Below are 16,708 nucleotides of genomic sequence, written 5' to 3' on the forward strand. Positions count from 1 at the left end.
AAAGGGCGAGTTGGGCCCCACAGCATCTTGCTTCCAGCTCTTTGGGAAGCTAAGAAACAACTCGCTCTGCACAGTGCTCTTACATCCTACCGGGAACATCCTTTCCGAAGGCCTGTGAAACGCAGTTTCTTTGCAGGCCTGGTCTGGCTGAAGTAGGACTTCTGCTCTGGGTGTGCTACTTTGCCCTGGAGCTGAAAGGCACAACGTGCAGGCTTCTTTCCAAAGGGCGAGTTGGGCCCCACAGCATCTTGCTTCCAGCTCTTTGGGAAGCTAAGAAACAACTCGCTCTGCACAGTGCTCTTACAGCCTACCGGGAACATCCTTTCCAAAGGCCTGTGTAACGCAGTTTCTTTGCAGGCCTGGTCTGGCTGAAGTAGGACTTCTGCTCTGGGTGTGCTACTTTGCCCTGGAGCTGAAAGGCACAACGTGCAGGCTTCTTTCCAAAGGGCGAGTTGGGCCCCACAGCATCTTGCTTCCAGCTCTTTGGGAAGCTAAGTAACAACTCGCTCTGCACAGTGCTCTTACAGCCTAGTGGGAACATCTCTTCCAAAGGCCTGTGAAACGCAGTTTCTTTGCAGGCCTGATCTGGCTGAAGTAGGACTTCTGCTCTGGGTGTGCTCCATTGCCCTAGAGCTGAAAGGCACAACGTACAGGCTTCTTTCCAAAGGGCGAGTTGGGCCCCACAGCATCTTGCTTCCAGCTCTTTGGGAAGCTAAGAAACAACTCGCTCTGCACAGTGCTCTTACAGCCTACCGGGAACATCTCTTCCAAAGGCCTGTGAAACGCAGTTTCTTTGCAGGCCTGATCTGCCTGAAGTAGGACTTCTGCTCTGGGTGTGCTACTTTGCCCTAGAGCTGAAAGGCACAACATGCAGGCTTCTTTCCAAAGGGCGAGTTGGGCCCCACAGCATCTTGCTTCCAGCTCTTTGGGAACCTAAGAAACAACTCGCTCTGCACAGTGCTCTTACAGCCTACTGGGAACATCTCTTCCAAAGGTCTGTGAAACGCAGTTTCTTTGCAGGCCTGGTCTGGCTGAAGTAGGACTTCTGCTCTGGGTATGCTACTTTGCCCTAGAGCTGAAAGGCACAACGTGCAGGCTTCTTTCCAAAGGCCGAGTTGGGCCCCACAGCATCTTGCTTCCAGCTCTTTGGGAAGCTAAGAAACAACTCGCTCTGCACAGTGCTCTTACAGCCTAGTGGGAACATCTCTTCCAAAGGCCTGTGAAACGCAGTTTCTTTGCAGGCCTGATCTGGCTGAAGTAGGACTTCTGCTCTGGGTGTGCTACTTTGCCCTAGAGCTGAAAGGCACAACGTGCAGGCTTCTTTCCAAAGGGCGAGTTGGGCCCCACAGCATCTTGCTTCCAGCTCTTTGGGAAGCTAAGAAACAACTCGCTCTGCACAGTGCTCTTACAGCCTACCGGGAACATCTCTTCCAAAGGCCTGTGAAACGCAGTTTCTTTGCAGGCCTGGTCTGGCTGAAGTAGGACTTCTGCTCTGGGTGTGCTACTTTGCCCTAGAGCTGAAAGGCACAACGTGCAGGCTTCTTTCCAAAGGGCGAGTTGGGCCCCACAGCATCTTGCTTCCAGCTCTTTGGGAAGCTAAGAAACAACTCGCTCTGCACAGTGCTCTTACAGCCTAGTCGGAACATCTCTTCCAAAGGCCTGTGAAATGCACTTTCTTTGCAGGCCTGATCTGGCTGAAGTAGGGCTTCTGCTCTGGGTGTGCTACATTGCCCTAGAGCTGAAAGGCACAACGTGCAGGCTTCTTTCCAAAGGGCGAGTTGGGCCCCACAGCATCTTGCTTCCAGCTCTTTGGGAAGCTAAGAAACAACTCGCTCTGCACAGTGCTCTTACAGCCTACCGGGAACATCTCTTCCAAAGGCCTGTGAAACGCAGTTTCTTTGCAGGCCTGATCTGGCTGAAGTAGGACTTCTGCTCTGGGTGTGCTACTTTGCCCTAGAGCTGAAAGGCACAACGTGCAGGCTTCTTTCCAAAGGGCGAGTTGGGCCCCACAGCATCTTGCTTCCAGCTCTTTGCGAAGCTAGGAAACAGCTCGCTCTGCACAGTGCTCTTACAGCCTACCGGGAACATCTCTTCCAAAGGCCTGTGAAACGCAGTTTCTTTGCAGGCCTGATCTGGCTGAAGTAGGACTTCTGCTCTGGGTGTGCTACTTTGCCCTATAGCTGAAAGGCACAACGTGCAGGCTTCTTTCCAAAGGGCGAGTTGGGCCCCACAGCATCTTGCTTCCAGCTCTTTGGGAAGCTAAGAAACAACTCGCTCTGCACAGTGCTCTTACAGCCTACCGGGAACATCCTTTCCAAAGGCCTGTGAAACGCAGTTTCTTTGCAGGCCTGGTCTGGCTGAAGTAGGACTTCTGCTCTGGGTGTGCTACTTTGCCCTAGAGCTGAAAGGCACAACGTGCAGGCTTCTTTTCAAAGGGCGAGTTGGGCCCCACAGCATCTTGCTTCCAGCTCTTTGGGAAGCTAAGAAACAACTCGCTCTGCACAGTGCTCTTACAGCCTACCGGGAACATCCTTTCCAAAGGCCTGTGAAACGCAGTTTCTTTGCAGGCCTGGTCTGGCTGAAGTAGGACTTCTGCTCTGGGTGTGCTACTTTGCCCTAGAGCTGAAAGGCACAACGTGCAGGCTTCTTTGCAAAGGGCGAGTTGGGCCCCACAGCATCTTGCTTCCAGCTCTTTGGGAAGCTAAGAAACAACTCGCTCTGCACAGTGCTCTTACAGCCTACCGGGAACATCCTTTCCAAAGGCCTGTGAAACGCAGTTTCTTTGCAGGCCTGGTCTGGCTGAAGTAGGACTTCTGCTCTGGGTGTGCTACTTTGCCCTAGAGCTGAAAGGCACAACGTGCAGGCTTCTTTGCAAATGGCGAGTTGGGCCCCACAGCATCTTGCTTCCAGCTCTTTGGGAAGCTAAGTAACAACTCGCTCTGCACAGTGCTCTTACAGCCTAGTGGGAACATCTCTTCCAAAGGCCTGTGAAACGCAGTTTCTTTGCAGGCCTGATCTGGCTGAAGTAGGACTTCTGCTCTGGGTGTGCTCCATTGCCCTAGAGCTGAAAGGCACAACGTACAGGCTTCTTTCCAAAGGGCGAGTTGGGCCCCACAGCATCTTGCTTCCAGCTCTTTGGGAAGCTAAGAAACAACTCGCTCTGCACAGTGCTCTTACAGCCTACCGGGAACATCTCTTCCAAAGGCCTGTGAAACGCAGTTTCTTTGCAGGCCTGATCTGGCTGAAGTAGGACTTCTGCTCTGGGTGTGCTACATTGCCCTAGAGCTGAAAGGCACAACGTGCTGGCTTCTTTCCAAAGGGCGAGTTGGGCCCAACAGCATCTTGCTTCCAGCTCTTTGGGAAGCTAAGAAACAACTCGCTCTGCACAGTGCTCTTACAGCCTACCGGGAACATCTCTTCCAAAGGCCTGTGAAACGCAGTTTCTTTGCAGGCCTGATCTGGCTGAAGTAGGACTTCTGCTCTGGGTGTGCTCCTTTGCTCTAGAGCTGAAAGGCACAACGTGCAGGGTTCTTTCCAAAGGGCGAGTTGGGCCCCACAGCATCTTGCTTCCAGCTCTTTGGGAAGCTAAGAAACAACTCGCTCTGCACAGTGCTCTTACAGCCTACCGGGAACATCCTTTCCAAAGGCCTGTGAAACGCAGTTTCTTTGCAGGCCTGGTCTGGCTGAAGTAGGACTTCTGCTCTGGGTGTGCTACTTTGCCCTAGAGCTGAAAGGCACAACGTGCAGGCTTCTTTCCAAAGGGCGAGTTGGGCCCCACAGCATCTTGCTTCCAGCTCTTTGGGAAGCTAAGAAACAACTCGCTCTGCACAGTGCTCTTACAGCCTACCGGGAATAGCTCTTCCAAAGGCCTGTGAAACGCAGTTTCTTTGCAGGCCTGATCTGGCTGAAGTAGGACTTCTGCTCTGCGTGTGCTACTTTGCCCTAGAGCTGAAAGGCACAACGTGCAGGCTTCTTTCCAAAGGGCGAGTTGGGCCCCACAGCATCTTGCTTCCAGCTATTTGGGAAGCTGAGAAACAACTCGCTCTGCACAGTGCTCTTACAGCCTACCGGGAACATCTCTTCCAAAGGCCTGTGAAACGCAGTTTCTTTGCAGGCGTGATCTGGCTGAAGTAGGACTTCTGCTCTGGGTCTGCTACTTTGCCCTAGAGCTGAAAGGCACAACGTGCAGGCTACTTTCCAAAGGGCGAGTTGGGCCCCACAGCATCTTGCTTCCAGCTCTTTGGGAAGCTAAGAAACAACTCGCTCTGCACAGTCTCTTACAGCCTACGGGGAACATATCTTCCAAAGGCCTGTGAAACGCAGTTTCTTGCAGGCCTGATCTGGCTGAAGTAGGAATTCTGCTCTGGGTGTGCTGCTTTGCCCTAGAGCTGAAAGGCACAACGTGCAGGCTTCTTTCCAAAGGGCGAGTTGGGCCCCACAGCATCTTGCTTCCAGCTCTTTGGGAAGCTAAGAAACAACTCGCTCTGCACAGTGCTCTTACAGCCTACCGGGAACATCCTTTCCAAAGGCCTGTGAAACGCAGTTTCTTTGCAGGCCTGGTCTGGCTGAAGTAGGACTTCTGCTCTGGGTGTGCTACTTTGCCCTAGAGGTGAAAGGCACAACGTGCAGGCTTCTTTCCAAAGGGCGAGTTGGGCCCCACAGCATCTTGCTTCCAGCTCTTTGGGAAGCTAAGAAACAACTCGCTCTGCACAGTGCTCTTACAGCCTACCGGGAACATCTCTTCCAAAGGCCTGTGAAACGCAGTTTCTTTGCAGGCCTGATCTGGCTGAAGTAGGACTTCTGCTCTGGGTGTGCTACTTTTCCCTAGAGCTGAAAGGCACAACGTGCAGGCTTCTTTGCAAAGGGCGAGTTGGGCCCCACAGCATCTTGCTTCCAGCTCTTTGGGAAGCTAAGAAACAACTCGCTCTGCACAGTGCTCTTACAGCCTACCGGGAACATCCTTTCCAAAGGCCTGTGAAACGCAGTTTCTTTGCAGGCCTGGTCTGGCTGAAGTAGGACTTCTGCTCTGGGTGTGCTACTTTGCCCTAGAGCTGAAAGGCACAACGTGCAGGCTTCTTTCCAAAGGGCGAGTTGGGCCCCACAGCATCTTGCTTCCAGCTCTTTGGGAAGCTAAGAAACAACTCGCTCTGCACAGTGCTCTTACAGCCTACCGGGAACATCTCTTCCAAAGGCCTGTGAAACGCAGTTTCTTTGCAGGCCTGATCTGGCTGAAGTAGGGCTTCTGCTCTGGGTGTGCTACTTTGCCCTGGAGCTGAAAGGCACAACGTGCAGGCTTCTTTCCAAAGGGCGAGTTGGGCCCCACAGCATCTTGCTTCCAGCTCTTTGGGAAGCTAAGAAACAACTCGCTCTGCACAGTGCTCTTACAGCCTACCGGGAACATCCTTTCCAAAGGCCTGTGAAACGCAGTTTCTTTGCAGGCCTGGTCTGGCTGAAGTAGGACTTCTGCTCTGGGTGTGCTACTTTGCCCTAGAGCTGAAAGGCACAACGTGCAGGCTTCTTTGCAAAGGGCGAGTTGGGCCCCACAGCATCTTGCTTCCAGCTCTTTGGGAAGCTAAGAAACAACTCGCTCTGCACAGTGCTCTTACAGCCTACCGGGAACATCCTTTCCAAAGGCCTGTGAAACGCAGTTTCTTTGCAGGCCTGGTCTGGCTGAAGTAGGACTTCTGCTCTGGGTGTGCTACTTTGCCCTAGAGCTGAAAGGCACAACGTGCAGGCTTCTTTGCAAAGGGCGAGTTGGGCCCCACAGCATCTTGCTTCCAGCTCTTTGGGAAGCTAAGAAACAACTCGCTCTGCACAGTGCTCTTACAGCCTACCGGGAACATCCTTTCCAAAGGCCTGTGAAACGCAGTTTCTTTGCAGGCCTGGTCTGGCTGAAGTAGGACTTCTGCTCTGGGTGTGCTACTTTGCCCTAGAGCTGAAAGGCACAACGTGCAGGCTTCTTTCCAAAGGGCGAGTTGGGCCCCACAGCATCTTGCTTCCAGCTCTTTGGGAAGCTAAGTAACAACTCGCTCTGCACAGTGCTCTTACAGCCTAGTGGGAACATCTCTTCCAAAGGCCTGTGAAACGCAGTTTCTTTGCAGGCCTGATCTGGCTGAAGTAGGACTTCTGCTCTGGGTGTGCTCCATTGCCCTAGAGCTGAAAGGCACAACGTACAGGCTTCTTTCCAAAGGGCGAGTTGGGCCCCACAGCATCTTGCTTCCAGCTCTTTGGGAAGCTAAGAAACAACTCGCTCTGCACAGTGCTCTTACAGCCTACCGGGAACATGTCTTCCAAAGGCCTGTGAAACGCAGTTTCTTTGCAGGCCTGATCTGGCTGAAGTAGGACTTCTGCTCTGGGTGTGCTCCTTTGCTCTAGAGCTGAAAGGCACAACGTGCAGGGTTCTTTCCAAAGGGCGAGTTGGGCCCCACAGCATCTTGCTTCCAGCTCTTTGGGAAGCTAAGAAACAACTCGCTCTGCACAGTGCTCTTACAGCCTACCGGGAACATCCTTTCCAAAGGCCTGTGAAACGCAGTTTCTTTGCAGGCCTGGTCTGGCTGAAGTAGGACTTCTGCTCTGGGTGTGCTACTTTGCCCTAGAGCTGAAAGGCACAACGTGCAGGCTTCTTTCCAAAGGGCGAGTTGGGCCCCACAGCATCTTGCTTCCAGCTCTTTGGGAAGCTAAGAAACAACTCGCTCTGCACAGTGCTCTTACAGCCTACCGGGAATAGCTCTTCCAAAGGCCTGTGAAACGCAGTTTCTTTGCAGGCCTGATCTGGCTGAAGTAGGACTTCTGCTCTGGGTGTGCTACTTTGCCCTATAGCTGAAAGGCACAACGTGCAGGCTTCTTTCCAAAGGGCGAGTTGGGCCCCACAGCATCTTGCTTCCAGCTATTTGGGAAGCTGAGAAACAACTCGCTCTGCACAGTGCTCTTACAGCCTACCGGGAACATCTCTTCCAAAGGCCTGTGAAACGCAGTTTCTTTGCAGGCCTGATCTGGCTGAAGTAGGACTTCTGCTCTGGGTGTGCTACTTTGCCCTAGAGCTGAAAGGCACAACGTGCAGGCTTCTTTCCAAAGGGCGAGTTGGGCCCCACAGCATCTTGCTTCCAGCTCTTTGGGAAGCTAAGAAACAACTCGCTCTGCACAGTCTCTTACAGCCTACGGGGAACATATCTTCCAAAGGCCTGTGAAACGCAGTTTCTTTGCAGGCCTGATCTGGCTGAAGTAGGAATTCTGCTCTGGGTGTGCTGCTTTGCCCTAGAGCTGAAAGGCACAACGTGCAGGCTTCTTTCCAAAGGGCGAGTTGGGCCCCACAGCATCTTGCTTCCAGCTCTTTGGGAAGCTAAGAAACAACTCGCTCTGCACAGTGCTCTTACAGCCTACCGGGAACATCCTTTCCAAAGGCCTGTGAAACGCAGTTTCTTTGCAGGCCTGGTCTGGCTGAAGTAGGACTTCTGCTCTGGGTGTGCTACTTTGCCCTAGAGGTGAAAGGCACAACGTGCAGGCTTCTTTCCAAAGGGCGAGTTGGGCCCCACAGCATCTTGCTTCCAGCTCTTTGGGAAGCTAAGAAACAACTCGCTCTGCACAGTGCTCTTACAGCCTACCGGGAACATCTCTTCCAAAGGCCTGTGAAACGCAGTTTCTTTGCAGGCCTGATCTGGCTGAAGTAGGACTTCTGCTCTGGGTGTGCTACTTTGCCCTAGAGCTGAAAGGCACAACGTGCAGGCTTCTTTGCAAAGGGCGAGTTGGGCCCCACAGCATCTTGCTTCCAGCTCTTTGGGAAGCTAAGAAACAACTCGCTCTGCACAGTGCTCTTACAGCCTACCGGGAACATCCTTTCCAAAGGCCTGTGAAACGCAGTTTCTTTGCAGGCCTGGTCTGGCTGAAGTAGGACTTCTGCTCTGGGTGTGCTACTTTGCCCTAGAGCTGAAAGGCACAACGTGCAGGCTTCTTTCCAAAGGGCGAGTTGGGCCCCACAGCATCTTGCTTCCAGCTCTTTGGGAAGCTAAGAAACAACTCGCTCTGCACAGTGCTCTTACAGCCTACCGGGAACATCTCTTCCAAAGGCCTGTGAAACGCAGTTTCTTTGCAGGCCTGATCTGGCTGAAGTAGGGCTTCTGCTCTGGGTGTGCTACTTTGCCCTAGACCTGAAAGGCACAACGTGCAGGCTTCTTTCCAAAGGGCGAGTTGGGCCCCACAGCATCTTGCTTCCAGCTCTTTGGGAAGCTGAGAAACAACTCGCTCTGCACAGTGCTCTTACAGCCTACCGGGAACATCTCTTCCAAAGGCCTGTGAAACGCAGTTTCTTTGCAGGCCTGATCTGGCTGAAGTAGGACTTCTGCTCTGGGTGTGCTACTTTGCCCTAGAGCTGAAAGGCACAACGTGCAGGCTTCTTTGCAAAGGGCGAGTTGGGCCCCACAGCATCTTGCTTCCAGCTCTTTGCGAAGCTAAGAAACAACTCGCTCTGCACAGTGCTCTTACAGCCTACCGGGAACATCTCTTCCAAAGGCCTGTGAAACGCAGTTTCTTTGCAGGCCTGATCTGGCTGAAGTAGGACTTCTGCTCTGGGTGTGCTACTTTGCCCTAGAGCTGAAAGGCACAACGTGCAGGCTTCTTTCCAAAGGGCGAGTTGGGCCCCACAGCATCTTGCTTCCAGCTCTTTGGGAAGCTAAGAAACAACTCGCTCTGCACAGTGCTCTTACAGCCTACCGGGAACATCCTTTCCAAAGGCCTGTGAAACGCAGTTTCTTTGCAGGCCTGGTCTGGCTGAAGTAGGACTTCTGCTCTGGGTGTGCTACTTTGCCCTAGAGGTGAAAGGCACAACGTGCAGGCTTCTTTCCAAAGGGCGAGTTGGGCCCCACAGCATCTTGCTTCCAGCTCTTTGGGAAGCTAAGAAACAACTCGCTCTGCACAGTGCTCTTACAGCCTACCGGGAACATCTCTTCCAAAGGCCTGTGAAACGCAGTTTCTTTGCAGGCCTGATCTGGCTGAAGTAGGACTTCTGCTCTGGGTGTGCTACTTTGCCCTAGAGCTGAAAGGCACAACGTGCAGGCTTCTTTGCAAAGGGCGAGTTGGGCCCCACAGCATCTTGCTTCCAGCTCTTTGGGAAGCTAAGAAACAACTCGCTCTGCACAGTGCTCTTACAGCCTACCGGGAACATCCTTTCCAAAGGCCTGTGAAACGCAGTTTCTTTGCAGGCCTGGTCTGGCTGAAGTAGGACTTCTGCTCTGGGTGTGCTACTTTGCCCTAGAGCTGAAAGGCACAACGTGCAGGCTTCTTTCCAAAGGGCGAGTTGGGCCCCACAGCATCTTGCTTCCAGCTCTTTGGGAAGCTAAGAAACAACTCGCTCTGCACAGTGCTCTTACAGCCTACCGGGAACATCTCTTCCAAAGGCCTGTGAAACGCAGTTTCTTTGCAGGCCTGATCTGGCTGAAGTAGGGCTTCTGCTCTGGGTGTGCTACTTTGCCCTAGACCTGAAAGGCACAACGTGCAGGCTTCTTTCCAAAGGGCGAGTTGGGCCCCACAGCATCTTGCTTCCAGCTCTTTGGGAAGCTGAGAAACAACTCGCTCTGCACAGTGCTCTTACAGCCTACCGGGAACATCTCTTCCAAAGGCCTGTGAAACGCAGTTTCTTTGCAGGCCTGATCTGGCTGAAGTAGGACTTCTGCTCTGGGTGTGCTACTTTGCCCTAGAGCTGAAAGGCACAACGTGCAGGCTTCTTTGCAAAGGGCGAGTTGGGCCCCACAGCATCTTGCTTCCAGCTCTTTGCGAAGCTAAGAAACAACTCGCTCTGCACAGTGCTCTTACAGCCTACCGGGAACATCTCTTCCAAAGGCCTGTGAAACGCAGTTTCTTTGCAGGCCTGATCTGGCTGAAGTAGGACTTCTGCTCTGGGTGTGCTACTTTGCCCTAGAGCTGAAAGGCACAACGTGCAGGCTTCTTTCCAAAGGGCGAGTTGGGCCCCACAGCATCTTGCTTCCAGCTATTTGGGAAGCTAAGAAACAACTCGCTCTGCACAGTGCTCTTACAGCCTACCGGGAACATCCTTTCCAAAGGCCTGTGAAACGCAGTTTCTTTGCAGGCCTGGTCTGGCTGAAGTAGGACTTCTGCTCTGGGTGTGCTACTTTGCCCTAGAGCTGAAAGGCAGAACGTGCAGGCTTCTTTCCAAAGGGCGAGTTGGGCCCCACAGCATCTTGCTTCCAGCTCTTTGGGAAGCTAAGAAACAACTCGCTCTGCACAGTGCTCTTACAGCCTACCGGGAACATCTCTTCCAAAGGCCTGTGAAACGCAGTTTCTTTGCAGGCCTGATCTGGCTGAAGTAGGGCTTCTGCTCTATGTGTGCTACTTTGCCCTAGACCTGAAAGGCACAACGTGCAGGCTTCTTTCCAAAGGGCGAGTTGGGCCCCACAGCATCTTGCTTCCAGCTCTTTGGGAAGCTGAGAAACAACTCGCTCTGCACAGTGCTCTTACAGCCTACCGGGAACATCTCTTCCAAAGGCCTGTGAAACGCAGTTTCTTTGCAGGCCTGATCTGGCTGAAGTAGGACTTCTGCTCTGGGTGTGCTACTTTGCCCTAGAGCTGAAAGGCACAACGTGCAGGCTTCTTTCCAAAGGGCGAGTTGGGCCCCACAGCATCTTGCTTCCAGCTCTTTGGGAAGCTAAGAAACAACTCGCTCTGCACAGTGCTCTTACAGCCTAGTGGGAACATCTCTTCCAAAGGCCTGTGAAACGCAGTTTCTTTGCAGGCCTGATCAGGCTGAAGTAGGACTTCTGCTCTGGGTGTGCTACTTTGCCCTAGAGCTGAAAGGCACAACGTGCAGGCTTCTTTCCAAAGGGCGAGTTGGGCCCCACAGCATCTTGCTTCCAGCTCTTTGGGAAGCTAAGTAACAACTCGCTCTGCACAGTGCTCTTACAGCCTACCGGGAACATCTCTTCCAAATGCCTGTGAAACGCAGGTTCTTTGCAGGCCTGATCTGGCTGAAGTAGGACTTCTGCTCTGGGTGTGCTACTTTGCCCTAGAGCTGAAAGGCACAACGTGCAGGCTTCTTTCCAAAGGGCGAGTTGGGCCCCACAGCATCTTGCTTCCAGCTCTTTGCGAAGCTAAGAAACAACTCGCTCTGCACAGTGCTCTTACAGCCTACCGGGAACATCTCTTCCAAAGGCCTGTGAAATGCAGTTTCTTTGCAGGCCTGATCTGGCTGAAGTAGGACTTCTGCTCTGGGTGTGCTACTTTGCCCTAGAGCTGAAAGTCACAACGTGCAGGCTTCTTTCCAAAGGGCGAGTTGGGCCCCACAGCATCTTGCTTCCAGCTCTTTGGGAAGCTAAGAAACAACTCGCTCTGCACAGTGCTCTTACAGCCTACCGGGAACATCTCTTCCAGAGGCCTGTGAAACGCAGTTTCTTTGCAGGCCTGATCTGGCTGAAGTAGGACTTCTGCTCTGGGTGTGCTACTTTGCCCTAGATCTGAAAGGCACAACGTGCAGGCTTCTTTCCAAAGGGCGAGTTGGGCCCCACAGCATCTTGCTTCCAGCTCTTTGGGAAGCTAAGAAACAACTCGCTCTGCACAGTGCTCTTACAGCCTACCGGGAACATCTCTTCCAGAGGCCTGTGAAACGCAGTTTCTTTGCAGGCCTGATCTGGCTGAAGTAGGACTTCTGCTCTGGGTGTGCTACTTTGCCCTAGATCTGAAAGGCACAACGTGCAGGCTTCTTTCCAAAGGGCGAGTTGGGCCCCACAGCATCTTGCTTCCAGCTCTTTGGGAAGCTAAGAAACAACTCGCTCTGCACAGTGCTCTTACAGCCTACCGGGAACATCTCTTCCAAAGGCCTGTGAAACGCAGTTTGTTTGCAGGCCTGATCTGGCTGAAGTAGGACTTCTGCTCTGGGTGTGCTACTTTGCCCTAGAGCTGAAAGGCACAACGTGCAGGCTTCTTTCCAAAGGGCGAGTTGGGCCCCACAGCATCTTGCTTCCAGCTCTTTGGGAAGCTAAGAAACATCTCGCTCTGCACAGTGCTCTTACAGCCTAGTGGGAACATCTCTTACAAAGGCCTGTGAAACGCAGTTTCTTTGCAGGCCTGATCTGGCTGAAGTAGGACTTCTGCTCTGGGTGTGCTACTTTGCCCTAGAGCTGAAAGGCACAACGTGCAGGCTTCTTTCCAAAGGGCGAGTTGGGCCCCACAGCATCTTGCTTCCAGCTCTTTGGGAAGCTAAGAAACAACTCGCTCTGCACAGTGCTCTTACAGCCTACCGGGAACATCTCTTCCAGAGGCCTGTGAAACGCAGTTTCTTTGCAGGCCTGATCTGGCTGAAGTAGGACTTCTGCTCTGGGTGTGCTACTTTGCCCTAGAGCTGAAAGGCACAACGTGCAGGCTTCTTTCCAAAGGGCGAGTTGGGCCCCACAGCATCTTGCTTCCAGCTCTCTGGGAAGCTAAGAAACAACTCGATCTGCACAGTGCTCTTACAGCCTACCGGGAACATCTCTTCCAAAGGCCTGTGAAACGCAGTTTCTTTGCAGGCCTGATCTGGCTGAAGTAGGACTTCTTCTCTGGGTGTGCTACTTTGCCCTAGAGCTGAAAGGCACAACGTGCAGGCTTCTTTCCAAGGGGCGAGTTGGGCCCCACAGCATCTTGCTTCCAGCTGTTTGGGAAGCTGAGAAACAACTCGCTCTGCACAGTGCTCTTACAGCCTACCGGGAACATCTCTTACAAAGGCCTGTGAAACGCAGTTTCTTTGCAGGCCTGATCTGGCTGAAGTTGGACTTCTGCTCTGGGTGTGCTACTTGGCCCTAGAGCTGAAAGGCACAACGTGCAGGCTTCTTTCCAAAGGGCGAGTTGGGCCCCACAGCATCTTGCTTCCAGCTCTTTGGGTAGCTAAGAAACAACTCGCTCTGCACAGTGCTCTTACAGCCTAGTGGGAACATCTCTTCCCAAGGGTTGTGAAACGCAGTTTGTTTGCAGGCCTGATCTGGCTGAAGTTGGACTTCTGCTCTGGGTCTGCTACTTTGCCCTAGAGCTTAAAGGCACAACGTGGAGGCTTCTTTGCAAATGGCGAGTTGGGCCCCACAGCATCTTGCTTCCAGCTCTTTGGGATGCTAAGAAACAACTCGCTCTGCACAGTGCTCTTACAGCCTAGTGGGAACACATGTTCCAAAGGCCTGTGAAACGCAGTTTCTTTGCAGGCCTGATCTGGCTGAAGTAGGACTTCTGCTCTGGGTGTGCTACATTGCCCTAGAGCTGAAAGGCACAACGTGCAGGCTTCTTTCCAAGGGGCGAGTTGGGCCCCACAGCATCTTGCTTCCAGCTCTTTGGGAAGCTATGAAACCACTCGCTCTGCACAGTGCTCTTACAGCCTACCGGGAACATCTCTTCCAAAGGCCTGTGAAACGCAGTTTCTTTGCAGGCCTGATCTGGCTGAAGTAGGACTTCTGCTCTGGGTGTGCTACTTTGCCCTAGAGCTGAAAGGCACAACGTGCAGGCTTCTTTCCAAAGGGCGAGTTGGGCCCCACAGCATCTTGCTTCCAGCTCTTTGGGAAGCTAAGAAACAACTCGCTCTGCACAGTGCTCTTACAGCCTAGTGGGAACATCTCTTCCAAAGGCCTGTGAAACGCACTTTCTTTGCAGGCCTGATCTGGCTGAAGTAGGGCTTCTGCTCTGGGTGTGCTACATTGCCCTAGAGCTGAAAGGCACAACGTGCAGGCTTCTTTCCAAAGGGCGAGTTGGGCCCCACAGCATCTTGCTTCCAGCTCTTTGGGAAGCTAAGAAACAACTCGCTCTGCACAGTGCTCTTACAGCCTACCGGAAACATCTCTTCCAAAGGCCTGTGAAACGCAGTTTCTTTGCAGGCCTGATCTGGCTGAAGTAGGACTTCTGCTCTGGGTGTGCTACTTTGCCCTAGAGCTGAAAGGCACAACGTGCAGGCTTCTTTCCAAAGGGCGAGTTGGGCCCCACAGCATCTTGCTTCCAGCTCTTTGGGAAGCTAAGAAACAACTCGCTCTGCACAGTGCTCTTACAGCCTACCGGGAACATCTCTTCCAAAGGCCTGTGAAACGCAGTTTCTTTGCAGGCCTGATCTGGCTGAAGTAGGACTTCTGCTCTGGGTGTGCTACTTTGCCCTAGAGCTGAAAGGCACAACGTGCAGGCTTCTTTCCAAAGGGCAAGTTGGGCCCCACAGCATCTTGCTTCCAGCTCTTTGGGTAGCTAAGAAACAACTCGCTCTGCACAGTGCTCTTACAGCCTAGTGGGAACATCTCTTCCCAAGGGTTGTGAAACGCAGTTTGTTTGCAGGCCTGATCTGGCTGAAGTTGGACTTCTGCTCTGGGTCTGCTACTTTGCCCTAGAGCTGAAAGGCACAACGTGCAGGCTTCTTTGCAAATGGCGAGTTGGGCCCCACAGCATCTTGCTTCCAGCTCTTTGGGAAGCTAAGAAACAACTCGCTCTGCACAGTGCTCTTACAGGCTAGTGGGAGCACATGTTCCAAAGGCCTGTGAAACGCAGTTTCTTTGCGGGCCTGATCTGGCTGAAGTAGGACTTCTGCTCTGGGTGTGCTACATTGCCCTAGAGCTGAAAGGCACAACGTGCAGGCTTCTTTCCAAAGGGCGAGTTGGGCCCCACAGCATCTTGCTTCCAGCTCTTTGGGAAGCTAAGAAACAACTCGCTCTGCACAGTGCTCTTACAGCCTACCGGGAACATCTCTTCCAAAGGCCTGTGAAACGCAGTTTCTTTGCAGGCCTGATCTGGCTGAAGTAGGGCTTCTGCTCTGGGTGTGCTACTTTGCCCTATAGCTTAAAGGCACAACGTGCAGGCTTCTTTCCAAAGGGCGAGTTGGGCCCCACAGCATCTTGCTTCCAGCTCTTTGGGAAGCTAAGAAACAACTCGCTCTGCACAGTGCTCTTACAGCCTAGTGGGAACATCTCTTCCAAAGGCCTGTGAAACGCAGTTTCTTTGCAGGCCTGATCTGGCTGAAGTAGGACTTCTGCTCTGGGTGTGCTACTTTGCCCTAGAGCTGAAAGGCACAACGTGCAGGCTTCTTTCCAAAGGGCGAGTTGGGCCCCACAGCATCTTGCTTCCAGCCTTTTGGGAAGCTAAGAAACAACTCGCTCTACACAGTGCTCTTACAGCCTACCGGGAACATCTCTTCCAGAGGCCTGTGAAACGCAGTTTCTTTGCAGGCCTGATCTGGCTGAAGTAGGACTTCTGCTCTGGGTGTGCTACATTGCCCTAGAGCTGAAAGGCACAACGTGCAGGCTTCTTTCCAAAGGGCGAGTTGGGCCCCACAGCATCTTGCTTCCAGCTCTTTGGGAAGCTAAGAAACAAGTCGCTCTGCACAGTGCTCTTACAGCCTACCGGGAACATCTCTTCCAAAGGCCTGTGAAACGCAGTTTCTTTGCAGGCCTGATCTGGCTGAAGTAGGACTTCTGCTCTTGGTGTGCTACTTTGCCCTAGAGCTGAAAGGCACAACGTGCAGGCTTCTTTCCAAAGGGCGAGTTGGGCCCCACAGCATCTTGCTTCCAGCTCTTTGGGAAGCTAAGAAACAACTCGCTCTGCACAGTGCTCTTACAGCCAACCGGGAACATGTCTTCCAAAGGCCTGTGAAACGCAGTTTCTTTGCAGGCCTGATCTGGCTGAAGTAGGACTTCTGCTCTGGGTGTGCTACTTTGCCCTAGAGCTGAAAGGCACAAGGTGCAGGCTTCTTTCCAAAGGGCGAGTTGGGCCCCACAGCATCTTGCTTCCAGCTCTTTGGGAAGCTGAGAAACAACTAGCTCTGCACAGTGCTCTTACAGCCTACCGGGAACATCTCTTCAAAAGGCCTGTGAAACGCAGTTTCTTTGCAGGCGTGATCTGGCTGAAGTAGGACTTCTGCTCTGGGTGTGCTACTTTGCCCTAGAGCTGAAAGGCACAACGTGCAGGCTTCTTTCCAAAGGGCGAGTTGGGCCCCACAGCATCTTGCTTCCAGCTCTTTGGGAAGCTAAGAAACAACTCGCTCTGCACAGTGCTCTTACAGCCTACCGGGAACATCACTTCCAAAGGTCTGTGAAACGCAGTTTCTTTGCAGGCCTGGTCTGGCTGAAGTAGGACTTCTGCTCTGGGTGTGCTACTTTGCCCTAGAGCTGAAAGGCACAACGTGCAGGCTTCTTTCCAAAGGGCGAGTTGGGCCCCACAGCATCTTGCTTCCAGCTCTTTGGGAAGCTAAGAAACAACTCGCTCTGCACAGTGCTCTTACAGCCTACCGGGAACATCTCTTCCAAAGGCCTGTGAAACGCAGTTTCTTTGCAGGCCTGGTCTGGCTGAAGTAGGACTTCTGCTCTGGGTGTGCTACTTTGCCCTAGAGCTGAAAGGCACAACGTGCAGGCTTCCTTCCAAAGGGCGAGTTGGGCCCCACAGCATCTTGCTTCCAGCTCTTTGGGAAGCTAAGAAACAACTCGCTCTGCACAGTGCTCTTACAGCCTAGTGGGAACATCTCTTCCAAAGGCCTGTGAAACGCAGTTTCTTTGCAGGCCTGATCTGGCTGAAGTAGGGCTTCTGCTCTGGGTGTGCTACATTGCCCTAGAGCTGAAAGGCACAACGTGCAGGCTTCTTTCCAAAGGGCGAGTTGGGCCCCACAGCATCTTGCTTCCAGCTCTTTGGGAAGCTAAGAAACAACTCGCTCTGCACAGTGCTCTTACAGCCTACCGGAAACATCTCTTCCAAAGGCCTGTGAAACGCAGTTTCTTTGCAG

The sequence above is a fragment of the Equus caballus genome, chromosome 6 (genome assembly GCF_041296265.1).
Source record: "Equus caballus isolate H_3958 breed thoroughbred chromosome 6, TB-T2T, whole genome shotgun sequence".
Taxonomy (NCBI): domain Eukaryota; kingdom Metazoa; phylum Chordata; class Mammalia; order Perissodactyla; family Equidae; genus Equus; species Equus caballus.